Source organism: Mustela nivalis, assembly GCF_964662115.1.
Source record: "Mustela nivalis genome assembly, chromosome: 8".
Lineage (NCBI taxonomy): Eukaryota > Metazoa > Chordata > Mammalia > Carnivora > Mustelidae > Mustela > Mustela nivalis.
In genome coordinates this window covers 20,258,882-20,285,292 of record NC_139027.1, presented here as the reverse complement: position 1 = coordinate 20,285,292, position 26,411 = coordinate 20,258,882, and the positions used below count along the sequence as shown (strand labels likewise).

The 26,411-nt window shown below is 46.1% G+C and overlaps 2 pseudogenes across 2 annotated transcripts in view; one reads left to right on the top strand and one right to left on the bottom strand.

Annotated features, from left to right (window-relative positions):
* LOC309870608 (glucokinase regulatory protein-like) overlaps positions 1-26,411 on the bottom strand; it is an 878,156-nt pseudogene that overhangs the window by 771,988 nt on the left and 79,757 nt on the right. The gene's annotated exons all lie outside the window — the stretch shown is intronic.
* On the top strand, positions 157-25,829 carry LOC309871920 (glucokinase regulatory protein-like; annotated as a pseudogene). Its single transcript, XR_014316505.1, has 17 exons — positions 157-237; positions 4,611-4,766; positions 4,934-5,002; positions 5,607-5,675; positions 6,043-6,113; positions 6,466-6,532; positions 6,716-6,769; positions 7,716-7,810; positions 8,124-8,181; positions 8,535-8,683; positions 9,684-9,782; positions 10,019-10,116; positions 10,451-10,589; positions 10,906-11,009; positions 11,192-11,289; positions 11,387-11,469; positions 24,681-25,829. The product of XR_014316505.1 is annotated as a glucokinase regulatory protein-like (transcript).

Below are 26,411 nucleotides of genomic sequence, written 5' to 3'. Positions count from 1 at the left end.
GACGCTAACGCTGACGCGAGTACAGCGAGACACACTTCGCAAATTCACCACATAGCTTCGCTGTGAAGCTGAGAGAACGTGCGCAGGCGCAGTGAGGTCTAGGGCGGGACCGAGAGGACGCGAACCCTCTCTTCAACCAATCCTGTCGTCGCTTGAAAACTCAAGCTGAAGCCACACCCACGAGCCCTCCGCAAACTCGAGGTCCTATGGCGTCGCGGTCTTCCTCCCGCCTGGATTGTGAGTGAAGTGTGGCTGAACACTTCTTTTAATCCTTACAACCCTGGAGGAAGGCAGGGCGGTTGCTTTCATACGTTTTGCAGCAGCCCGGATTGAAGCCAGATGGGCTCTATGATGTGCGCGGGGTATCACAAGGCTAATAATGATAGCTAACCGAATCCTCAGGATGCGTCTGCCAGCTACCGTGCAAAAGGTTGTAGATGCATTATCTCATTTAATCTCAAAGACAGCTTTTGAAGGGGATGGCATTATTAGTTCCATTTCTCATGCCAGGAGACTCGGGATTAGAGGGGTCCCTTAACAAATGAACAGTAAAGGATGTAACTGGGATTCAACCCAGAGCTGATGCATTGAAACCCTTTATATTCTGAACTCGTAGTTCCCTATATCTATGCCATGCTTCTATACCCCGTGCCACTTCCATCCCAAGAGATGAGGTGTCCAGAGTCTGCGATGTGTTTCCGCGCCAGTGGCCAGTGAGAGGTACTACTGCAGAACTGGGTAGCAGTGGATCAAAGACTGCTGCCCAGATCTGGATGCTTTTGTGGTTCAAGGCGGAGGGCAAATGAGAACGGGGCTTATCTGATAGGATGAAGTTAAGTCTTGTGATACGTGGGATTGGAGCTTGGTGAGGTAAAAAGGATAATGACTTCTTGATCTGTTTGGATTGGGGTCCCTTTCAGAATTACTGGTCTAAATTCTGGAACATGCCAGAGAGACTGAGATGCAGAAAAGGAGCGTTGATACACCTGCTCTGGAAAGATCAGTGGTTTCCTCTGGGAAAACAGTGGTTTTTCTCTCACTGGCACCATCCTACCCACCCCCCTTTGGAATTTAGGAAACAGTAGAGGAAAGCCTCTATTTTCACAGGAAGGAAGTAGCCCCAGAGCCCAAAGTATAAGTCTTTTGACCGGGGAGTTCCAACCCTTCAGTTTTATTTCCATCATCCTCCTCTGGATATAGTGGCAGAGAGTGAATATACAGTCATTTGCACTTTACAGATATTATGGACTTTGACCGAATCAGCGAGACAGAGGCAGACAGAAAGAAAAGGAAAAGTGAGTGCGGGGAAGACTAGGAGTACAGGAGTGCACAGGATAGGAGCACGTGGCACTGAAGGATCCATTAGCGGAGCTTCTCTTTCATTTGTCTCAAAACACCGTTCAGTCCCTTTCTGGAAATTAACTCGAGGTTGATGGAGGAGTCAGAGGAATCAATGGTGAAAAGCTTGGGTGTCAATGTAGGCAGTTAAAAAGTTAAAAAGGTTACCGGCCCCTCTCATGTGGTATGACCTTCGTTTCCAGGGATGCAGGAGAATTTATATACCTCCCCTTCTTTTCCTTCTCCCCCGTTCTCACTGAACAAAACAAAAGGAACTAGGGCTCTAGTTTTCTACACCCATTTCTGTCCTCTCCCCACCCATTCAAGGCTACAGAATCAAAACAAACACCTTAAAACAATGTTAGTGCTCCTGTCGAGTTGGTGGTGGTGTGAGAGGGCCTTGTGGTCAGGGGAGAGACAGTGGGGAAGTGTCTTCAGCTTACTGTACAGTATCCCAAACAGTCATCTCCAGTTTGTCCAAGAACATTTATTGGAAAAATGTCCAAGGGGTGAGGTCACCAGCAGCTGGGGGGCCACCAGGTGAGAGGGGGAGCCCCTGAGACTCCGTGGAAGACATTGGAGTAGTGCAGTGCAGCATCTGCCTCCAGACCCAGACAATTCCTTTGAGTTGCTGAGGGAAGGGGGGGTACCCAAAGAACCCTCCCCCTTTGAGACCCAGAGGCAAGATGTGAGGGCAGCTGGGGATGCCGAGAGTCCTGATGCAGGTGCAATGGGGGCCCATCTGGGACCTAGTGGGATACAGTTGAACAAGTGTCTCTCCCCGGGACCTGGGGGATGGAAGGACATTTCCCATCTGACAGCCATTCCCCAGGTCCAGGGACACAGACCCCAAGAGACCTACCTTCTGGCCCTGCTGACAGTGGAAAGAGGATGGGCACCAGGCCTGAGATTATGGGAGTGTCTCTAGGAGATTACGGGATCCTTCAGTCTTGGACAGATCACCAACTGAGGCTCTCCCTGACCCTATCCCCATCCCCAGGGTGTTAGTGCATCTGTTTTTGAGTTCGGTTTCCTCACTCATACATACAGCGCGGGCAGAGGGCAGGCGGAGGCATAGCGGGAGCGGGCCGCGGGGCTGCGGGGGACCCCAGAGCTTGGACGCGCGGCCTGGCCGCTGGCCGGAGTCCCTGTGCGGGAGGCAGTGCGGCTGCTCCGCCGGCCCCTGCAGCGGGATGTGACCGTCCCGGCTAGCTAGCCGCCGTCTTCTGTAGAGCTGGCCCCTCTCGCTCCGCCGCAGCCGAACCCGGACGTGCCGGCCCGCCCCGCCCCGCCGGGGTTCTCGCCGCCGTCATCCCCCACCCCCCTCCTCTGACCCCGTTCTCCCGGGGCTCCTCCCACGACCCTCCCATTGGCGGCCTCCCCGGTCCCCTTGCCTCTGATCCTGGCTCCGTCCAAGGAGCCTGCGGGGGGCGGGGGGGCCGTAGAGAGAGGCGCAGGTGCGAGGGTCTCGGGCTCCCGGGAGGGCCCCTTCCCTGCCCGGGTAGAATTAGCCAAGTTGGGAGGAGGAATCCCACTTCCCCTGCCAGAGGGGACGTAGTGGCGAGATAATTGATGTAAAATCTCCACTTGTACACTGCGTCAGCTTTTAAATCTCTTCCCCATTCGTAATCTGATATTGGTTCTCTTCGCTCTCATTCATTCTTTAATTTATTAAACAAATATTTATTGAGCGTCACCTAGGTGTCTGGGCACGGGAAGAGCTGGAGTCCAGCGGTTAAGACAGCAGGCTGGGTATAGAGCGGGGAAGTCTAAATAAAGAGCAGCAACCTATGGTTTTTAGCTCTTCTTCCTGCCTGGTGTGCAGAAATTGGTCGTCTAAGTGTCAGGTTTCCTAGAACCAGAGCGTCCAGAACCTCATAGGGCAGTTGGCAGGATCCAGTGAGATAATGTTGGGGAATGTCTTTATAAATCTTATGACACTGTGTGAGCGAGGGATTATCATGAATTTGCACCAGCGTGTTAGTTACTTCATTCGATTAACCAACATAAATCCTTAAACTATTTCATGAGATCTGGAGTAACAACCTGGTGTGAGTCCCCTTTCTGTCAACTGTCTGATCTTCAGCAATGACCTAACTTCTCTGAGCCTCTGCTTTACCATCTGCAAAACGAGGGTGTCAGTGTGGTCTCCTTAGTGGGAATGCACCCAGTGAGATACTGCATGTGAAAAGTGCATGGTTCAGTGTAAATAACTGTTGGCTCATGTTGTGTTTAGGGCAGATACTTTGGTTTCTAATTCTCATTGCAGCATTTCTATTTCCATGGCACTTTTCTCCCGTAATATTCAGTTCAGCGTGTGTCCCCCTGGGGCTCCAAAGCTTCTGTTACCTTCCTTCTGAGATGAAAGAGTGAAATGGAGCAAGAGGGGCCCGGAGTACTGTGTGTTCTGGACATGTGATCAAGTCACGGCTCAGGTCCTCTGACCTCTGCTGTCCCTGAGGACCCTGATCTCTGGCCTGCTGTTTCATCCTTGTCCCAGAAGAATCCCTGCTCAGGGATTCTCATTGTCATGGGACTGGGTATTACCCTGCACTTCTGAGCTCCAGGTCCTCTGGAGAAGAGGTCATTATTTCCAAAGGTTAAGAGTAATGAACCTCAGGTTTCCCCCTTCATGGGGCAAAACAGAGGCTGGGCAGTGTGCATGTATGCAAAGAGGGAGCCCTAGAGCTTCCCTGGGGTGCCCAGAGGGCTGGGGGCCAACTGATAGGGAAAGGGTGTGGGGAGAGATACTCAGAGGGGGCGGTGCTCGGAGAGGCCAGGGTACCTGGGTTAATCATCACTGTGGCTCAGATAAGGCCCCCGTCAGCTGGAAGCAGAGTTAGCGTGACAGAAGCGTTTGTGTAGCTGAAGATGGAGGTACGACAGGGTGTCCAGAGCATGTGACCGTGCCAGGCACAAAATGGTTTCAACACGCGATTGAGACCCCAGAGCCTGGCAAGTGGGAGGTGAGACTCCCTCATCCCACCTTCTCCATGTTGGTCTTCTGCACTGATTCCTAGAATCATTTCTCTTCTGGACTTCCCTCCACCCTGGATTTCTGTTTTCCCTCTCCTCCTTCCCATCTTCCTGTTTGACCTTCCCCTTTAGGCCCAGAGTACCAACTTCAGGCTAAATCCTCGGATGCTGTGTGTGTGTGTGTGTGTGTGTGTGTGTCCCCAAACCTTGTGCCTGCTGCCGCTCCCACCTCCAGATCCAGAGGCATGAGCGAGGCCTGGGCTTCCTGTCTGCATCCTTGTGCCCCTTCCCTCTAGAGGTCTGGGTATGAGGCAGCCCTGCCAATCACAGAGGAGTCAAACCCACTGACCCAGGACCTCGACAAAGCAGATGCCGAGGAAATTGTTCAATTGCTGGGACAATGTGATGCTGAGATCTTCCAGGAGGTGGGGCAAGTCATGCCCACAGACTAGGTAATCCAGACCCATCCCCTGGACACTGAAAATAAAGATGCCAGCTCCATGCCAATGGTCCTTCCTGTTTGAGACCTGAGAGCCCCTCCACCACACCATTCATTCCTCCCCCTCCCCCAAATCTACTGCCCTTTTCTTGGCTTCTGATTCCCACCTGCTCCCTACAGAGACTGTATAGTGAATCAGTTCTGACCACCATGGTCCAAGTGGCTGGCAAAGTGCAGCAAGTGCTGAAGGTACAGTCTCTCTGTCTCCTCCCCTCCTAACTTCTCTCCCTCCCCCCTTTCTCTTTCCTTGGCTTCCACTTCTCATTTTACTCCATCTCCATTCTCCTTTCTCCCAGTCCTCCCTCTGGCCTCTTTATTGTCATCTTATTAATCAACAGTAATTATAATAGCTATTATCTACATCACACTCTGTAATTGACATTGTGCTTTCACTCTCATTACCTTTGCAAAAACCTGTGAAATGAATGTGATTGTCTCCATTTTTTTTTTTTTTCAGATAGGAAAACAAAGGACAATCACAGTAGCTTGCCCAAATATATCCAGCTAATAATTGCTGGGTAGCGCTGCTTTTTATTGAGTGATTGCTGGATGACAAAGCTGCTCTCTGTCCTTTCTGGAATGAGTAAGGTTGGAGTAAGTAGCTAAGCCAGATTTAGGAGTCAGAATGAAGTTTCGTTCTCAAATCCAGGCATCTTTCTGTTCCCTTTTGTGGTTAAGGAGGGTTAAGGAGTCTCCCCAGGAGTTCTTCTGTTGCTGACAAAGAAGGAATGTGCTTCCCCCAAGCTGTTCTAGGAGCTAGGCCTTGGCGACACTGGGAATTTTTCTTTCTCAGGAACCTGAGGGGGAGCTGGTGGTGCTGAGTGGAGGGGGCAACTCTGGCAGGATGGCGTTCCTCATGTCGGTGAGTACCCTGGTCCCCGATTTTCCTTCCTCTGCCTTCTCGGGGTAACCCTCAGGACCATAAAGCTCATCATAGCTAAGCTCCTAGGTGGCCCTCTTGAGGCCTGGCTCCCTCTCTTCTCAAAGACAGATCTCACCGTGGAACCCCGTATCTTCTGAACCCACCTGGGCCCCACTCCATCTATTGAGGGTGTCTCTACATCCCATGCACCCCAAGCTGTCATATGCAAGTAGCTTTCGACGTGCCAAATTCCAAGCAGGACTGGCTTAAGCGCTGGCCTGAGGGAAATCCTCACACTCGTTGTCAAAATCCAAGGTTACCGCTCCCTTCACTTTCATCACTAACCCGTGTCCTTCCCCGCTGACAGGTCTCCTTCAACCAGCTTTGAAAGTTCTAGGACAGAAACCTCTACACCTACCTCATTGCAAGCAGTGACAGGTAAGCCACGTTGGCCTGTGAATATTTTCTTTGGCCTGGATAGTGTTTTCTAGAAATAGAATTTTAAGGCTTTCAGGTGGAGATCGTGCCCAGTTTTCTTTGGTCCCCATTATTTCTTATTGCCTTATCCTCCGCCCATTTCACATACTCATGTCACCTGTCTGGCCCTTGTTGGAATTGGAGTGTCCAGCCCTAAAAAGTGTCTGTTGTGGTGTTCAGCAACTAGTAGGTGTTTCAGTCAATGATATCTTTCCATCATTCCCTTCTCTTAAAGCATTCCCTTTTCTTCCCTAGTATACCATGATCTTCTGCTTTCCAACCAGTGCCACTGACTTTGAGTCTGTCTTCTTAGGTCTGTGGTGGCATCTAGGGAGGGGACAGAAGATAGTGCCCTGCACGGGATTGAAGAACTGAAGAAGGTCTGTGTTTTCCCCTGATAGTCAACCAGACGTCTCTGTCTGTTCCTTCTCACGAAGACACTAGAGTCCCCATCCAGCCAAAGCCCATTCTCTTCCCCAGTCCTGACCCTGACATCTCCATGCAATAGGTTTGTATCCTAGAATCCTCCTGGTGGCACTGTCTCACCCACTCTCCTCTCCTAGGTGGTCGCTGGGAAGAAGAGGGTGATTGTCATTGGCATTTCGGTGGGACTCTCTGTGAGTGTGAAGACAGCCTGGGGGGATCCATTCTACAGGGAGGAAGGGGGTGGGGGCAGAACAGCATGGAAAATAGATTGAGGAAGTGGGTACTAGAAAACAGAAAGGGTTCGCGCAAGGAATTTTGATTTCACTCTCACTAATTGAGACCCAGCTGCATGAATGTGGAATGACAGGGAAAGGATCCGATTCCAGAATACCTGTGTATCAGTCCATTCAACAAGCAAGGTAGATGAAGTAGTCCCAGGGTCAGCAAACCACAGTGGCCAATCATGCTGCTGCCTGTTTATGTAAATAAAGTTTTATTCAGACACAGCCATTTGTGTTTACATAAGATCTATGGCCACTTCATGCTACAACGATAGGGTTGGGTATTGTATAGAGTTCACAGGGGCCCCAAAGCCTAAAATATTTACTCTCTTGCTCTTTACATAAGAAGCTGACCCCTGGACCTTTCCTTTGCTACTTAAGCATGGTCCTTGCTTAGCAACATCAGTATCTCCAAAGATTTGCTAGTAATGTAGAATCTCGCCCCCCACCAAGACCTACTGAGTCTGAATCTGCATTTTGACAAGATTCCAAGCACTGGATTTGGTGTCCCCAATTTTCTCTCACCACTGCAGTATACTGATTCTAACAATTCACTAAGAGAAACAGGTCGAGCAATGCTAGATGCGGAAGGAGACACACAAGGAGGGCAGGACACCGACCTTAAGGAGCATACAATTTAGTCCAGGAGTTTTGAAACCTTACCATGCAGAGGATTTCCTTGGGGGAACGTGTTAAAAATACAGGCCTGGAGCTTTCCTCTTCCAAGGCAGATCCAGTAAATCTTCCCTGGGGCTGGAACTCTGCATTTCTAACAAGGACTCGGGGTAATCTGATGGTCCTGCGCCTCAGGAAACCCTGCGCTCTCATCATGCCCTTTTTCTCCCCCTGCCATCAGGCTCCCTTTGTAGCAGGCCAGGTGGACTCCGGCATGGACAGCCCAGGCACCTTCTTACCAGTCCTGATTGGTTTCAGCCCCGTAAACATGGCCAGGTGAGCCCACTGTAATGAAAGGCATTGACGGACCAGGCCCCTGGGGGAGGCTGAGAGGAAACCTGTCAAAATCTACAGTACAGGGGCGAGTGGGTGGCTCGCTCAGTGGGTTAAAGCCTCTGCCTTTGGCTCAGGTCATGATCCCAGGGTCCTGGGATCGAGCCCCGCATCGGGCTCTCTGCTCTGCAGAGAGCCTGCTTCCCCTCTCTCTACCTGCCTCTCTGCCTGCTTGTGATCTCTGTCTGCCAAATAAAAAAATAAAAATCTTTAAAACAAAACAAACAAACAAACAAAACCAAAATCTACATTACAGCCACGAAGAGGAGGGCATGGTGGCTATGGTCTTACTCACCACATCTCAGAACATTAGAGTAAATACGGACTGTCCCTGAGCTTATGAGGATTTTGTTTTTGGTGGGTTTTTGTTTTGTTCTGTTTTGTTTCTGTTTTTGTTTCGTTTTTTTGGTCCACTGGTTGATGTAGTCTCTTGTTTCGGGAAGGATTGAAGGCAGCTTACAGAGGCCACATCAAATACCAGAAAGCAGACATTCAAAACAGGAATGAAGAGACAAGGAAAACAAGGCCCAGGAGATAGAATAGGGTCGGGACGATGCGGACCCCAAAGAGAAGCATCTGTTCAAAGGAGCCGTGTGTGCGGAGTGGCCTCTGATTCCCCTTTGCCCAGCTCCCTTATTGTAGCAACCATTCTCCTTTGTCATCCTAGGCTCCCCTTGGGTCCCCCTCTGGCTACTCAAAACCCACCCTGTCCCCCTTTCCTGAGGACTCTGTGCCACCCAATCACCTCCGCCTTATTCTCTATGTAGATGGCCGCTTTGATCCCAGAGATCAGCATGTGAAACCGATAGTGCTCAGGTGTGGTTCCCTGGATGTTCAGCCTCAGGAGTGTTAAAGCAAGAAGAAAGTAGTTTCGCAGGCACTTGTGCGAGAGCTCGGATGTTGTCACTTTGGCGTGAGGCCCTGAAATACCTTATTTTTTGAGACCACCCCTGGAGATGCTGGTGCCCGGCCAGGTGCGGGGAGCTCAGCTGACTTCACCATTGGTGTGGGCCTCTTGATGAAGCTGAAGGCTCTGTCACTGGAATGTTCCAGGGAAGGCTTGTGGATTCCTCAAGTGCGGCTCTGCACATGCAGTGGTGGTCCTCGGGGGTGGGGCGGCCGGGTGCTTTCTGAGGTCCTTTTCTCAACTCCCAGATTCCAGGCTTGTAGCGTAATTCAAGTGACGATATAAATGAGTCTGAGATACTGTTAACCCTGCTCCTTTTAATGGAGGAGTCTCCTTCACCAAAAATGTATGTGCCGCAGTGGATGCTCATTTCAGGGCCAGTCCCACTGCCACCGCACCCTGGGCCGTGGGAAAAGAGCTGGCCTGGGTTTCTTAGCACACAAAGTCTCACTTGTTTCCTGGGGACCCTGGGCTCCTCAGGTCCCACTGATCTCTGTGCCCACCTGGGACACCTAATCCCTGAGCCCACCCAGAACACCGAAAGCTCACCTCGTTTCAGAGAGTCTTTGGTTGGGGAGGGCCCAGGTCGTGCAGGAAGAACTCCTTCTGCGGGGGCCTGTGTCTCTGGCCTGCCCCCAGAATCCCCGCTGACCTCCGCGTCCGCTCCGAGCCCGTCCTCCTCGCCCTGCTCTCTTCATGTCCTTCGGCCTTGGTTGGGTCTTGTGTTCTGCTCACGGAAGTCCTTTCTGTCCTCTGCCCTGCGTTCTGACAGGACTCCCCGCACCTCCGCTAGGGACCAGCAGAACTTAGTTGTCAGGGAATTGTGCCTTCCCCTGGGCAGGGCTGGGTACCCATGCTGTCTAGAGGGGGCCCTGGGCCCGCCCCGGGAGCTGGTGGCCTTTCTCCCAGGTGCCTTCTGGAAATCCTGCGGACATTAGAGCAGGCTCATCAGGTGACCTAGAGTCAAAGCCCGAAGATCGCTGCCCTGACGATGCAAGCCAGCACCAGGTGTGTGGAAACGTGTTAGGAGTGGGGAGGTCGCGTGGATGGGGGACTGTCCTGAGAACAGCGGAGACCCTGAGGACTCCTTAACGCGGTGAGGGGAGCAGGTCTGCATGGTGGAGGGCGCGGTAACCTTTCTGTTGGTTTGCACCTGTGCTTGGCCGTGTGCATCTTGCTCTGATCCCTGATCGTTTCTCACTGCCGTATCTCCTCTCGTGTCCTGATTTCTGGCCCGTGCTCAGCCTGGAGGAAAAAGGACGCGTGTACCTGGTTGGCTGGCAGACCCTGGGCATCATGGCCATCATGGATGGAGTGGAGTGTATCCACAGCTTTGGTGCCGGTGGGACCCCAGTCTAGACTTTCTTCCTGGCTCCTCCTGAATGCAAACCGATTTCTTCCCCCCATCCCCAGGCCATGGGGGTTCCTCATTCGATGTCCAGACTGTCCTATTTGAATAGGCATTTCAGTCAAATGCTCCTTGCTGTGAACCCCTACTCAGGACTTGGTTCCTCAACTCCCAGCCCTGCTTAGCTGTGGCCTCCCATGTGTGTGACACCTCACCCTCCACCCCTCTGGGCACTTTCCTTCAAGACCCATGAACGTTCCCCCAAGCCTAGAATCAATCTTTCCTATAAAGCCCATCATTCCTTTCTCCCTGTCCTTAAACGTTCCAGACTACCGAGATATCCGCGGCTTTCGCACTGGTGATCACAGTGATATGTTTAACCAGAGGTCTGAGCTCCTCCACGGGGGCGAGTGTATGACGGGACATGGGGTAGGTTGTGAAGGTGACAGGTGTGCAGGGAGTGGGAGGTGAGGGGCGCTGGGGACAGGTGGGGGAGGAGAGCAGGCAGACAGTCCAGGGAAGGGAATATGGGCTAGAGGTCGGGAGGCTTTGGGGAAGCACAGAGAGGGCGGAAGATTCTGGATTCTCCCTCTAAAGCTGGCTCTAGTCCAGGGCTCTTCCCCTCAACTTGCTGCATCATCTTGGGCAAAACACTTGTCCTCGTTGAACCTCGGTTCTTCCATCTGTGTACAAACATGCTGTGTGAGAGCTCCTGTGAAGCCCTCTGTGGTCCGCAGGTCTGTGTGTGGGAGTTTTTCATGGGAGGGGCCCCCCATTTTCTAGTGCCCAGGGTCCCCAGTTCTTCTTCTCTCAAGAGGACCTCCTGACGTGCATCTTGCCATCCCTCACAGAAATCGGCACTGTGGTCTTCATTTTCACCCTGGATGGTGAGAGGGAAGGCAGTAGCGGTGGGGTGAGCAGAGGGAGGCAGGGGAGTGACTCAGGGGAGCTGTCATTTTTCTGGGTCTTAAAGCACCTGCTCTGAGGGAGGGAGAGGGGCGCGTGTCCTGACAGGACCACAGGGAACAGGAAGAACAGCTTTCATCTCTGGCGCCCTCCCCTCTCCTAGACAACCTCAGGGAGGTGCAGGCGCTGGTGGAGCAGGTGAAGGAGAAGACGGCCCACATCCAGGCCCTGGCGCATAGCACCCTGGGGCAGACCCTGGCGGTGAGGGTCCAGCCTTGGGGACGGAACCTGGGGTGGCAGTTACAGCAAGGCCTTCCTGGGGATGCTGCTCTGGCTCATTCTCTCTCTGTTTCTCCAGACCCCTCTGAGGAAGCTCTTCCCTCCATCATCAGCATCACGTGGCCACTGCTTTTCTTCGAATACGAAGGGAACTTCTTCCATGTATGAGGAATGAGAGGGTGTTCTCTGTGCTGAGGGACTCAGAGGGGCAAGGGTTCCAGAAATTAGAAAACTCAAGGCTGGGGTGCCTGGGTGGCTCGTGGGTTAAGCCTCTGCCTTTGGCTCAGGTCATGATCTTAGGCTCTTGGGATTGAGTTCTGTCTCAGGCTCTCTCCTCAGCAGAGAGCCTGCTGCCCCCTACCGCTACCTACTTGTGATCTCTGTCTGGCAAATAAATAAATAAAATCTAAAAACAAAACAAAACAACAACAACAAAATACAACCAAACAAACCTCAAGGCTGGAGGGTGGAAAGCTTTGTTGGACTCCCAGAAAGCCAGCTGGGCAAGTTCTTGTGTTACTGGGTCAGTGGTCAGTGTTTCCAAGGAAGTGGCTCAGTTTTCCCTATGAATATATGAAAAAGACAGGCCAGGCCACCAGTCACCAGACAGATACTCATTTGTCCCTTGTTTCAGGTTCATTGTTGATGTTATAGTCATCCTCACCATACAAAAGTCTTTAAGGTATATCTTTGCAAGGTCACTATGCTGAATTCACTGCAGACAAAATACAGATATTGTCTGTAATATAATGAAATGATAATTTCGCTAGTTTTCACTAATTATAATTGATTATATTTGTAATTATAATTTTACTAATTATAATTTCAATACTGATGCACTGATAATGCTTTAGCAAGACATTATCAGTACAAACACTGAAAATAATCATAGAAATAATTATCAATTTGGATATACTTTGCATTTTGGTCTGGAGAGGGCACTGGGACATCTGAATATTAGTTCAGCTGTGCTTTGTGGCCCAAGAAAGAAAGCAGTTTTGCATCTGTGGTTCCTCGGTTTTCTCACTTAACTCCTGCCCACCATCCACAGGGCACCGTCAGGGCCCTGAAGGGTTGCGCTGGAGAGATGTGGTCTCATCCATTATTCAGATCACCTCTTCCAGAAAGCTTCCTGACTTGACCAAACAGCTGCCATGCTTTCTTACCTGCACTCAGAATTCAAAGGAAGCCCTTCTCCCTGAGCCAGGGGGTCCATGCTCCTTCCAGTGCGTTCCTTTGTCTTCCCTTCCAAATGGTGTTCATTGGTCACAGCTCTACTTTTTTGGCATAATTTCCACATTCGTTGTCTCCTTTGACATCTCGCATCTCCTGAGAAATCTTCTCCGATGAAACCCACATTGTCTAGAACCATCCTTGATGTGAGATGCCTCTTCCAGCTTCCACTGTGCGGTCATCATACCTAATACACACGTAGGACTCTGTACTTTACAAACTATTTCATTTATAATATCATTTCTCATAATGGGTTCCTAAGGGATGTAGGATGTAGGTTATTCCCCCCATCTCAGATAAAGAAGCTGAAACTAAGAGATTAAAGCATTGTAATCACAGCCACGTGGCTAAAGCAGGAGCCAGGACTCGAACCCTGGCCTTGTGACTCTACGTCTGTGGTTTATTTCACTTTACAGTACTAATTTCCACCATATCCATGAATTGAGCCAGATTCTTTTACTCATTCATTCATTATGTACCTATCACGTGCCTGGTCCTATTCCAGGGATAGGGGATATAGTAGGGAATGTTAACCTGTGATCTTTGAAAAAGATCTGTGTTTTTAAAGAAAATTATAATTATAGTAGCAATATTTTTATTGTAAACACTTTGGAAAATACAGAAATCAAAAGGAGAAAAGCATCCATAAGAACCTTCTTCCAGGGGCGTCTGGGTGGCTCAGTGGGCTCACTGAGCCCCAGTGTTTTCAGGAGACTAGAGGATCTAAGGGATCGCTTATATTCCTTAAATTCGACCTTGACTGTGCCAAGGAAAAGAATAAATCTCAGATACAAATGATTTTTTTTTTAATGTTATGAAAACAAAACACCCAGTGTCCCATTTTAAAAACATATCCTTAGAATGGGCTGCCTGGATGGCTGAGTGGGTTAAAGCCTCTGCCTTTAGCTCAGGTCATGATCTCAGTGTCCTGGAATAGAGTCCGGCATCTGGCTCTCTGCTCCACAGGGAGCCTGCTTCCTCTTCTCTCTCTCTGCTGCCTCCCTGCATACTTGTGATCTCTCTGTCAAATAAATAAATAAAATCTGTTTAAAACAAAAAACAAAAAAACCCACCCTTCTTCCATAAAACCACTTAGACAAATTTTGGAGAATGTCCCTCTAGGCTTTTTTATGCATGTGTACGTATGTAAATATACTTATACAAAAATAGGACCGTCCTTGACATGCTGTTTTAACTTGCTTCTCTTCACTGAAAAATAAGAACACTTTTTGGTACAAATATATCCATATCATCATATTTTTTAAGATTTTATTTATTTATTTGATAGAGAGAAAGATCACAAATAGGCCGAGAGACAGACAGAGAGAGAGATGAGGAGAAGCAGGCTCCGTGCTGAGCAGAGAGACCAATGCGGGACTCGATCCCAGGCCCCTGGGATCATGACCTGAGCCGAAGGCAGAGGCTTTAATCCACTGAGCCACCCAAGCACCCCTCCATATTATCATTTTTAAAATAAATATTTTATTTATTTATTTGACAGAGATCACAAAACTCAAACATAATGGTGAGTGAATATTCAAGACACAAGGAATATATATATATTTTAAAGATTTTATTTCTTCATTTGAAAGAGATCCCAAGTAGGCAGAGAGGCAGGGAGAGAGGGAGGGAAGCCGGCTCCCCAGTGAGCAGGGAGCTTGGTGCGGAGCTCGATCCCGGACCCTGAGATCATGACCTGAACTGAAGGCAGGGGCTTAATCCACTGAGCCACAGAGGTACCCTGAAAAAATACATTTTTAAACATGAAGAGAAAAAAGTGGGGCACCTGGGTGGCTCAGTTGCTTAAACATGTGACTTTGACTCAGGTCACCATCCTGGGGTGCTGGGATTAAGCCCTGTGTCTGGCTCTCTGCTCAGTGGGAAGCCTGCTTCTCCCTCTCCCTTTGCCCCCTCCCTGCTTAGAGACTCCTCTCACTCTCACTCTCTCAAATAAATAAATAAAATCCTTTTTATAAGTGTTTGTCAAATTGTACACAAGTGTTCTAAGAACCAAAATGTACCTCCACCCCTAACCTTAGAACATCAGGCTGGCATATACTAGTAACCTGCCACGGAAGGTGTGCTCAGCCTATCAAGTATCATTCTTTATAATCCTTATATGACTGCAAAGTCTTTCATAATATGGACATATCATGTGTTTTTTAACCACTTCCTTGATGATGGGCTTCCTGAGAATATTACTTTGTCTGCCCCAGTGGGTTGACAATTCTGTGAGGTGAGATACCATCATTGTCTTTTTCAAAAACAGTGCCTGCTATTCAATAGCTATTTAATTGAATTGATCTTCCTATTAACATTCCTACAAGAAAAAAAGAACCTGGTCAATTTTATTCATTTTTACTACAGCATAATTTGATTCTTTGTAAATTTTGTTTACAGGGAATTAACCATAGAGAATCCAGTTGTCTCTGGGTGTAATGAAATAATAAATCTTCTAGAAAATGAGACTATGGATTTTAGAGCTGAGTGATCCTCTAAGATCTTTTAATTTCCCTAAGTGACTTCTCATCTCTGTTTCAATACTATAGCAGCTAAGAAATGTGTCAATCTTTGGAGTTAGGAAACCATGTATCATCACATTTCCTGAGAGTATCTGTACTTACGATAGCCTAGCTTTCCTAAATGTACTTGCCTCAGTATTCTAATTTGTGGTTGGGAACATAGGACAGCAGACCTGGACCTCTAGAGAGTGAAAGGTTCCAGAGAAGATGCTTATATGACAAGATAAGCCCTTTGGAGGGGCTGCTCCTTTGAAATCTTCCCTCCATACTCTCTATGCCAACTTGGCCAACCCAATCCTAGTAGAATGCTAAAGGAGGTCTTCCCTGAGCAAGGCAGAGCCCATGGGCAGCTGCAGGAAGGGGCCTCTGATGGACACATCTCAGAGAAGAGACCCAAGCAGCTCGCACATTGGCTGGGCCCTGTCAGGTTGACATTGCAATGACCATTGTGCTGTCATATGGAGTCACAGCCTTGAGGGGTAATATTGTTTGGCTGAGAGAGGCAGGGGGTTGAGAAATGGCACCGATTTGGCGGCTGGCCATACCTCCTCCGTCATGTGTCAGCCTTCTACTACTACTTGGTTTATTCCTTTGGAGGCTTTGGCTGCTCTTCTCTGGAAGACAGAGCAGGGAACAGGTGGCAGCCAAGAGAGCCTCAGAGGTATGTGATGCAACCTTCCCTGGAAATCCACTGCTCCCCGTCCCTGCCTCTGAAGCACTGGAAACGCCTACCTCTTGGGCCAGGGGAGGAACTGGGTGGGGGAAGAGGGGAGTTGAGACAGTGCCTATGGATGTCTTCCTAGAAGTGTCAATCATGCTCAGTCCTGTTCCTTTCAGTTTATTTCAGCAAACCTTGAGCTCCTATTATGTATGGTGGCGCACTAGACATTGAGGAAAAATAAAACCCCAACCGCACCCTCTAGGAGCTCTCGGCGAACCTGGGGAGACAGATGGATATATACATAATGAAAGAGAAAATGATAAGAGTTAGTAGAAGTATAAATAGTGTTGAAGGGGTTGGAGGCAGTCTTTTGAAGCAGGGGGATCTAGAAAATGCATCTGGGGGAGCTCAGGATTGAATTGTGCTTCAGAAGGGAAGGGCTTTGGACATGGATAGGGTGGATGGCAGAAAGTAGGGACGACTTTCCATTTGGAAGGGATGGATTGAGGAAAAGCAGGGGAAACTGAAGAGTGTTGGATATGTTTGAAGAGAGGACACCTATGTGGTTGGAATGTAGAAGTATAGGGAGGTCAGTGACAGAAGAATCTGGAAAATTGACAGAGGTGACATTGTAGAGGGCTTTCAATGCCAGGCTGAAGAGTTCATACATACATAAATATATGTATGTATATATACATATATATATATTCATTCTATATGCAATGTGAAGATGTCAGGGGCTCCTGGGTGGCTCATTTCGTCTGTGACTCTTGATTTAGGCTCAGGTCATAATCTCAGGATTATGAGATCAAGCCTGGTGACCTGCCTTGCGCTCAGCAGGGAGTCTGGCTCTCTCCCTTCCTCCATTCTCCCTCCCCTCCCCCTGCTCCAGGCTCTCTCTCTCTCAAATATAAATAAATCTTAAAAAAAAAATGTCCAAGGTGGTTTTTTTTTTTTTAGATTTTATTTATTTATTTGGCAGACAGAGTTCACAAGCAGGTAGAGAGGCAGGCAAAGATAGAGGAGGAAGCAGGCTCCCTGCTGAGCAGAGAGCCCAATGCGGGGCTCGATCCATGGACCCTGAGATCATGACCGGAACTGAAGGCAGAGGCTTAATGCACTGAGCCACCCAGATACCCTGAAAGAATACATTTTTAAACACATAGAGAAAATAAGTGGAGCACCTGGGTGGCTCAGTTGCTTAAGCACCGGACTTTGAGTCAGGTCACCATCCTGGGGTCCTGGGATTAAGCCCTGTGTCTGGCTCTCTGCTCAGTGGGAGGCCTGCTTCTCCCTCTCCCGTTGCCCCTCCCCCTGCTTAGAGACTCCTCTCTCTCTCACTCTATCAATAAATAAATAAAATCCTTTTTATAAGTGTTTGTCAAATTGTACACACGTGTTCTAAGAACCAAAACTGTACCTCCACCCCTAACCTTAGAACTCCAGGCTGGAATATACTAGTAACCTGCCACGGAAGTATCATTCTTTATAATCTTTATATGACTGCAAAGTCTTTCATAATATGGACATATCATGTGTTTTTTAACCACTTCCTTGATGATGGGCTTCCTGAGAATATTACTTTGTCTGCCCCAGTGGGTTGACAATTCTGTGAGGTAAGATCCCATCATTGTCTTTTTCAAAAACAGTGCCTGCTATTCAATAGCTATTTAATTGAATTGATCTTCCTATTAACATTCCTACAAGAAAAAAAGAACCTGGTCAATTTTATTCATTTTTACTACAGCATAATTTGATTCTTTGTAAATTTTGTTTGCAGGGAATTAACCATAGAGAATCCAGTTGTCTCTGGGTGTAATGAAATAATAAATCTTCTAGAAAATGAGACTATGGATTTTAGAGCTGAGTGATCCTCTAAGATCTTTTAATTTCCCTAAGTGACTTCTCATCTCTGTTTCAATACTATAGCAGCTAAGAAATGTGTCAATCTTTGGAGTTAGGAAACCATGTATAATCACATTTCCTGAGAGTATCTGTACTTACGATAGCCTAGCTTTCCTAAATGTACTTGCCTCAGTATTCTAATTTGTGGTTGGGAACATAGGACAGCAAACCTGGACCTCTAGAGAGTGAAAGGTTCCAGAGAAGATGCTTATAGGACAAGATAAGCCCTTTGGAGGGGCTGCTCCTTTGAAATCTTCCCTCCATACTCTCTATGCCAACTTGGCCAACCCAATCCTAGTAGAATGCTAAAGGAGGTCTTCCCTGAGCATTGGCTGCCAAGGCAGAGCCCATGGGCAGCTGCAGGAAGGGGCCTCTGATGGACACATCTCAGAGAAGAGACCCAAGCAGCTCGCACATTGGCTGGGCCCTGTCAGGTTGACATTGCAATGACCATTGTGCTGTCATATGGAGTCACAGCCTTGAGGGGTAATATTGTTTGGCTGAGAGAGGCAGGGGGTTGAGAAATGGCACCGATTTGGCGGCTGGCCATACCTCCTCCGTCATGTGTCAGCCTTCTACTACTACTTGGTTTATTCCTTTGGAGGCTTTGGCTGCTCTTCTCTGGAAGACAGAGCAGGGAACAGGTGGCAGCCAAGAGAGCCTCAGAGGTATGTGATGCAACCTTCCCTGGAAATCCACTGCTCCCCGTCCCTGCCTCTGAAGCACTGGAAACGCCTACCTCTTGGGCCAGGGGAGGAACTGGGTGGGGGAAGAGGGGAGTTGAGACAGTGCCTATGGATGTCTTCCTAGAAGTGTCAATCATGCTCAGTCCTGTTCCTTTCAGTTTATTTCAGCAAACCTTGAGCTCCTATTATGTATGGTGGCGCACTAGACATTGAGGAAAAATAAAACCCCAACCGCACCCTCTAGGAGCTCTCGGCGAACCTGGGGAGACAGATGGATATATACATAATGAAAGAGAAAATGATAAGAGTTAGTAGAAGTATAAATAGTGTTGAAGGGGTTGGAGGCAGTCTTTTGAAGCAGGGGGATCTAGAAAATGCATCTGGGGGAGCTCAGTATTGAATTGTGCTTCAGAAGAAGGGAAGGGCTTTGGACATGGATAGGGTGGATGGCAGAAAGTAGGGACGACTTTCCATTTGGAAGGGATGGATTGGGGAAAAGCAGGGGAAACTGAAGAGTGTTGGATATGTTTGAAGAGAGAACACCTATGTGGTTGGAATGTAGAAGTATAGGGAGGTCAGTGACAGAAGAATCTGGAAAATTGACAGAGGTGACATTGTAGAGGGCTTTCAATGCCAGGCTGAAGAGTTCATACATACATAAATATATGTATGTATATATACATATATATATATTCATTCTATATGCAATGGGAAGATGTCAGGGGGCGCCTGGGTGTCTCATTTCGTCTGTGACTCTTGATTTAGGCTCAGGTCATAATCTCAGGATTGTGAGATCAAGCCGGGTGACCTGCCTTGCGCTCAGCAGGGAGTCTGGCTCTCTCTATTCCTTTTTTCTCCCTCTCCTCCCCCTGCTCCAGCTCTCTCTCAAATATAAATATATCTTAAAAAAAAAAAAGATGTCCAAGGGTTTTTTTATTTTAAGATTTTATTTATTTACTTATTTTTTAAGATTTTATTTATTTATTTGGCAGACAGAGATCACAAGCAGGCCGAGAGGCAGGCAGGGAGACAGGAGGAAGCATGCTCCCTGCTGAGCAGAGAGCTAGATGCTGGGCTACATCCCCTGACTCTGGGTTCATGACCTGAGCTGAAGGCAGAGGCTTTATCCCACTGATCCACCCAGGTGCCCCGTCACATTTTTTTTTAAAGAAAGGAAATTTTTATATTATTTTATTATTTTAAAACTTAATTGCCGTATAGTTAACATACAGTGTTATGTTAGTTGCAGGTGTACAGTATAGTAAGTCAACAATTCTATACATCACTCAGTGCTTATCCAGATAAGTGTACTCTTAATCCCGTGCACCCATACCCGACCCCCCCTCTGAGAACCGTGTTTGTTCTCTGTACTTGAGTCTCTCTTTTGATTTCTTTTATTTTTCCTTTGTTCATTTGTTTTGTTTCTTAAATTCCGCATGTGAGTGAAATCACGAGGAATTTGTCTTCCTCTGACCAGCTTATTTCACCTCGCATTATATTATCTAGATCCATGCACGTTGTTGCAAATGACAAGGTTTCGTTCATTTTTTTCAAGATTTCATTCATTTTTATGACTGAACAATATTCCATTGTGTGTGTGTGTGTGTGTGTGTGTGTGTTTGTGTGTGTATCACATATTCTTTATTTATTCATCTGTCAGTGGACACTTGGAGTCCTTCCATCATTTGGCTTTTGTAAATAATGCTACTCTGGGGACACCTGGGTGGCTTAGTTGGTTAAGTGTCTGCCTTCGGCTCAGATTATGAATCTGGGGTCCTGGATCAAGCCCCGTGTCAGGCTCCCTGCTCAGGGGGAGCCTGCTTCTTCTCTCCCTCTGTCCTTCCACCTCACTCATCCATGCTCTCTCTCTCAATTGAATAAATAAAATCTTTTAAAAGCATAATGCTGCTATATACATCGTGGTACTCTATCCTTTTGAATTAGTGTTTTCAAAGTTTCTGGGTAAATATCCAATAATGCAATTACTGGATAATATAATTTTATTTTAAATTTTTAAAACTATTTTACTTATTTATTTTAGAGAGAGAGAGAGAACATGAGTGTGGGGGATGGGCAGAAGGCGAGCGAGAGAATCTCAAGGAGACTCAGCCCTGAGTGTGGAGCCCAACATGGGGTTTGATCTCATGATTCTGAGATCACGACCTGAGCTGAAATAGAGAGTCGGACACCTAGCTGACTGAGCCACCCAGGCACCTCTCTTCGGCCCATTTCTAATTGGATTACTTGGTTTTTGGGGTGTTGAATTGTGTAATTTCTCTCTCTATATTGGATACTAACCCTTTATCGGATATGTCATTAGCAAATATCTTCTCTCACTCAGTAAGTTGTTGTTTGGTTTTGTTGGTTGCTTCCTGTGCTGTGCAGAAGCTTTTTGTTTTGGTGTAGTCCTAACAGTTTATTTCTGCTTTTCTTTCCCTTGCCTCAGGAGACATATCTAGAAATATGTTGCTGTGGCCAATGTCAGAGATCTTACTCCCTGCGCTCTCTTCCAGGATTTCTATGGTTTCAGGTCGCACATAGAGGTCCTTTACCTGTTTTGAGTTTATTTTTGTGTATGTTGTAATAAAATGGTCCAATCTCATCCTTTTGCATGTAGCTGGTCAGTGTTCTCAACACCATTTGTTGAAGAGACTTTTTCCCATCACATATTTCCTCCTTTGTCAAAGATTAATTGACCATATCATCATGGGTTTATTTCTGACTTTGTATTCTATTCCATTGATCTGTGTGCCTGTTTTTGTTCCAGTACCATACTATTTTGATTGATATAGCTTTGTAGTAGTATACCTTTTTTTTATTTGACAGACAGAGATCACAAGTAGGCAGAGAGGCAGGCAGAGGGAGAGAAAGAGGAGAAGCAGGCTCCCTGCCGAGCAGAGAGCCCAATGTGGGCCACCATCCCAGGATCCTGAGATCATGACCTGAGCTGAAGGCAGAGGCTTAACCCACTGAGCCACCCAGGCACCCATAAATAAAATCTTTAAAAAATAATAATAAATACCTCAAAATAAACTGGACTTTTCAAAAAAAATAAGGGGGGTTCCTATATTGACCTTTTATCTAAAAATCTTGCTTAATTTGCTTATCAATCCTGAATGGATTGATAGATCCTGATGGATCGGTAGATGCTTTTCCAAAGGCATTTTGTGATTCCCTACACAGTCCCATTGTCTGCATATGATAACTTTATTTCTTCTTTTCTAATCCTATGACTTCTATTTCTTTTCCTTGCTTTATTGCATGGAGTGAGATTCCCGGTACTGTGTTCAGTAGATAGTGGGGATTTTTGTCTTCTTTCTTTATGTAGAGGAAGGTTTTCTTTAACTTACCATTTATGCATAATGTTTGCTGTGTGGCTTTTGTAAATATTGTTTAGCAGGTGAAGAAAGCTCCCTTTTACTTCTGGTTGCTAAGAATTTTCGCATGAATGGGTGTTGAATTTTATCAAGCACTTTTTCTGCCTCTATTGAGAAGTTCATGTGATTTTTCTTGTTTATTCTATTAAAGTGCTGAAAGTCAATGAATTTTTAAAGTATTAAACCAACTGTGAATTTTTGAAACACATATAACATGTTTGTGACACTATTCATGATCCTTTTTATATATTGTTGGATCAAGTTTGCCGATATTAAGTTTAGGAATTTTGCGTCCGTTTCCATGAAAGAGACTGACCTGTGAGTTTTCCTTTCTAATAATGTCTTGATCAGATTCTAGAATCAAGGTTAAGTCAGCCTCCCAAAGTAAAGGGAGAAGTAACTTTTCTTTTCTACCTCATTAGCATAACCAAGGCATTCCTATCACTCAGGAAATTACCAGTGTTTTTTTTTTTAAACAAAGCACCAGACAAGTGTCTCACCAGACCGCTTTTTTTTTTTTAATAGATTTTATTTATTTACTTGACAGAGACAGACAATCACAAGCAGGCAGAGAGGCAGGCAGAGAGAGAGGAGGAACCTGCTGAGCAGAGAGCCCGATACGGGGCTCGATCCCAGGACCCCCGAGATATTGACCTGAGACGAAGGCAGAGGCTTTAACCCACTGAGCCACCCAGGTGCCCCCCCAGTGTTTTTGAAGCTCTGTGTCAGGAGTCTGGGACAAACACAAGATGTGTTATTATAACACCACATAGACACACACATATATAGACACACACACACACACACACACACACACAGAGTTGGGGGGGAGATTGAAAAATTAGCTGATATTAATATATTTCTGGAGGCTGATAAATCCCAACTTCTTGAGGCAGGCTGGAAACTTAGGCAGGGTTTCTATTTTCAATCTTTTTAAAAAAAATTTAAATTCAATTATTTACTTTTAAAAATATTTTATTTATTTGACAGAGAGAGAGAGAGACAGTGAGAGAGGGAACACAGGCAGGGGGAGTGGGAGAGGGAGAAGCAGGCTTCCAGCTGAGCAGGGAGCCAGATGTGGGGCTTGATCCCAGGACCCTGGGATCATGACCTGAGTAGAAGGCAGATGCTTGATGACTGAACCACCTAGGTACCCCTAAGTATCCAACTCTTGATCTCAGCTTAGATCTTGATATTGATCTTTATCTTGATCTTAGGTCATGAGGTCAAGCTCTCCATTGGGCCCAGTATGGAGCCAACTTAAAAACAACAACAACAACAACAACAACTGATTTTTGTGTGTTGATACTGCATTCTGTAACTTTGCTAAATTCATTTATTAGTTCCAATTGGGTTTCTGTGTGTGTGTGTGTGTGTGTGTGTGTGTGTGTGCGTGCGTATTCTTTATGATATCCTGTAAATAAGATTATGTCGTCTGTGAATAGAGATAGAGATTGTTTAACTTTTCCTCTTTAAAGGAAAGGATGGTTTTACTTTCTTACCTAATTGCTCTGGTTGGAGTTTCTAGCACAATGTTAAAGAAAAGTAGTGAACGGGTGCCTGGGTGGCTCAGTGGGTTAAAGCCTCTGCCTTTGGCTCAGGTCATGATCCCAGGGTCCTGGGATGGAGCATCTGGCTCTTTGCTCAGCGGGGAGCCTGCTTCCTCCCCTCTCTCTCTGCCTGCCTCTCTGCCTACTTGTGATCTCTGTCTGTCAAATGAAATAAATAAAATCTGTAAAAAAAAAAAAAAAAGAAGAAAAGAAAAGAAAAGAAATGTAGTGAAATTGAGCATCCTTGTCTGTTCACTACCTTAAAAGAAAAGCTGTCAGGCTTTCACTATTGAGAATGATATTAGCTATGGGTTTTTCATTAATACCCCTTACTATATTGAGGAAATTCCTTTCTATCCCTAGTTTGTTAAGTGTTTTAATTTTTTTTTATTAAATCATGAATAGGTGTTGGATTTTGGCAATCCTTTTTCTCCACCAGTTGTGATAATTGTCCAGTTTTTTCCCCCTTTGTGTTATTAATGTGGTGTATCACATTGATTTACTTTCTTGTGTTGAACCAGGATTCTTGGGAGAATTTTTGCTTTTAACACTTTTATTCAACATTGTTTAGCTAAAACATTTTGGCAATACTATGAATATTATGTAGGCTCTTATAATACACTCTCCGAGACTGATGTCATGATTCAAATGGGAGAAATAAAAATTCTTTTATTTGAAATGGTAACAAATGTAATTCTGCCTTTAAAGTGACTTGGAACGTGCTTGCAAAAAACTCAGGAGTTTATGTTACTGATCGGGAAATTCTGCCCTAAAGGATAAAATAAAAATTCCATCATTTGGCAAAATCTGGCTTCCACTCCTATTTTCAGGTTTTGTCTTAGCAAATGTGCACCTGACACTCCTGACTTTATAATCTTCTTGGGGATATTGCTGTGGACTTGCCTGGAATGCTCTTTTTTCACCTAAAAACTTTCTGCTGATTTTTCAGACTCCAGTACAAATGGCCACTTCTGGAGTAACTTTTCCCATCTCTCGCAGGCAGTGAATCCCTGTCCTTTTATTCTCTGACGCTTATATTTCTGTTATATATTTATTTATTAATATACCTATAAATTTAAATTTATTTATTAATATATTTCGATGTTTCTGTTCTATATTTATTTACATGTGGTTTATGTGCTCTATATTTACCACACTGTATTATAACTTAGGTGTTTAGACATCTGTTTTCCCTATTAATGTGAATTCCCAGAATACAGGGGTCATATTTACCTTTGTAGTCCTAGCACCCAAGCTACTGCCTAGAACTTAGTAAGCACTCATTAAATGATCTATGAATACATGAATGGGGTGCCAGTTGTGCTGTGGTTATGGACACCAACTGGATCAATATTTGTGTCTGTAAGAGGAAATGTGCTCTTGATTCTCTAACCTAGAACATTTTCTGATTTTATTCTTTTCTCTTTGTGCCTCTCTAGACTTCAAAGAAGCATAAATTCAAAAAGATCCAGAAACTCACAGGTCAGAAAGATCCTATCCTTGATTCTTCAGCTCAAGGCTACTGACAAATCAACTGTGGGTCTGCTTTAAGACTCCAGACTTTAATAACAGGTTGAGGGAGGGAATTGGAAAAAGATTATGTAAATGGAAGAAATGTGCTTATTCTTTCTAGCATCTCCAAAGATGCTAGATTCTTTTGAGCAACTTCCAAAGAGATGTAAACAGATTGATAATTCTTCCTATGCTTCCTTTCCCCATGCTTTCTTGCCTAATTTTCCTTTTGTGTAGAACTCAAAGTATCAGGAAAGAAATTGGGTGAGATTAATGTTTGGTGCAGGAAGTTCCGATAACTTTTTCCCCTGTCATAGGCACTGGATAGAATCCTTTGGGGGAAAAAAATATGTGTTATGAACTGTGGTTCCCCTACTCCAACTCCCTACTCGCATGATTGTTCCTGCTCTTCCAACAGCTTCATCTACTCCACGGTGAAGGCAGCATAGTAGAGTTCAAAATATAAAAACTTGAGCCCTGGGTTAAGTCTGAGCTCTACCACTAATTACCTTAATGACCCTAGGCATGGTTTCACCTTTGTTTTCTTATGTGTACAACAAGGGGGTGGAACAAGGTAGAGGTGGTATCAACAATTAGGGTGCTAAAAGCTTCTTTATCTCTGCTCCCAGCTTCCCAGTGGGAAGAAAATCTTAGGATGAGCTGCTCCGAAGCTAATGGGACACAGTGAGTAGAGTTGACCTTCACTATCTATTCCTCCTCTCTTCAGCTTACTCTACTGATAAACTCTGTAGGAGTGAAGAGAAAGGTACCTAGTACTGTTTTACTTCCTTCAGAATGATAGCTGTTCCTTTTCTAAGTCAAGTCACTATTCTTACTGGTTTCCTTACTAGTACTTTAATATCACTTCAGTGACATTGACCTACTCTTGTATCCAGATTTTCAGGTCTCCCTATGGGATGGGCCCAGGAGTACGCATTCTGGTCAATGGAGAGAAGTCTTCAACAGATCTTCCAACATCTGGAATGTGCAAGGTCAGGGAAGGTCGTTTCTGGGAGGAGGTTGGGTGGTGGAAGTTTTTGTTTTTCTCTTAAGTAAACTCTACTTGAATTGAATTGAATTCTTGAGATCAAGAATTGCATGCTCTACCAACCGAGCTAGCCAGATGCCCCAAAGGTGGTAGAACTTTTAAGAGGGAGGGTGGAAGAGAACGAAGAAGGGAGGTGGGAAAGAGGGAAAGAGGGAGGGAAAAAGAGAGGGAAAAGAGGGATTGTTAGTTGGTTGCATATTTACTTAGTTTGGGCAGTGGGCATAAATTCTGGGTCCAAAGGTTTAGTCCATGGATCATTTCTGATTGGAATGGAGACCCATACCTTCCTCTCCTCCTCGTAGAGGAATTCTTTACATAAGTAATTGAGATTGGGGAAGACAACCTCTTTTGTTGTTATTGTTCTCCCTCAGGACAAAATATTTCACATATGAAATAGCCATTACCTTTCCCTTTTCCTACTTTTTCCTGCCCCAAAGCAAATGGAAACTTTTCTTTATTTCCTAGATCAGCTCTTAAGGAATTCTGTTTGCCTGAATCACAGGACACCATTTCTTCCTCCACCTCCTCTGTGCTTGTGCCTCAGGAGCCCGTTCTACCCTGTTGTGGCTGTAAGAAAGCAAAACATTCTCCTAAGGACAGCAGCTCCTCC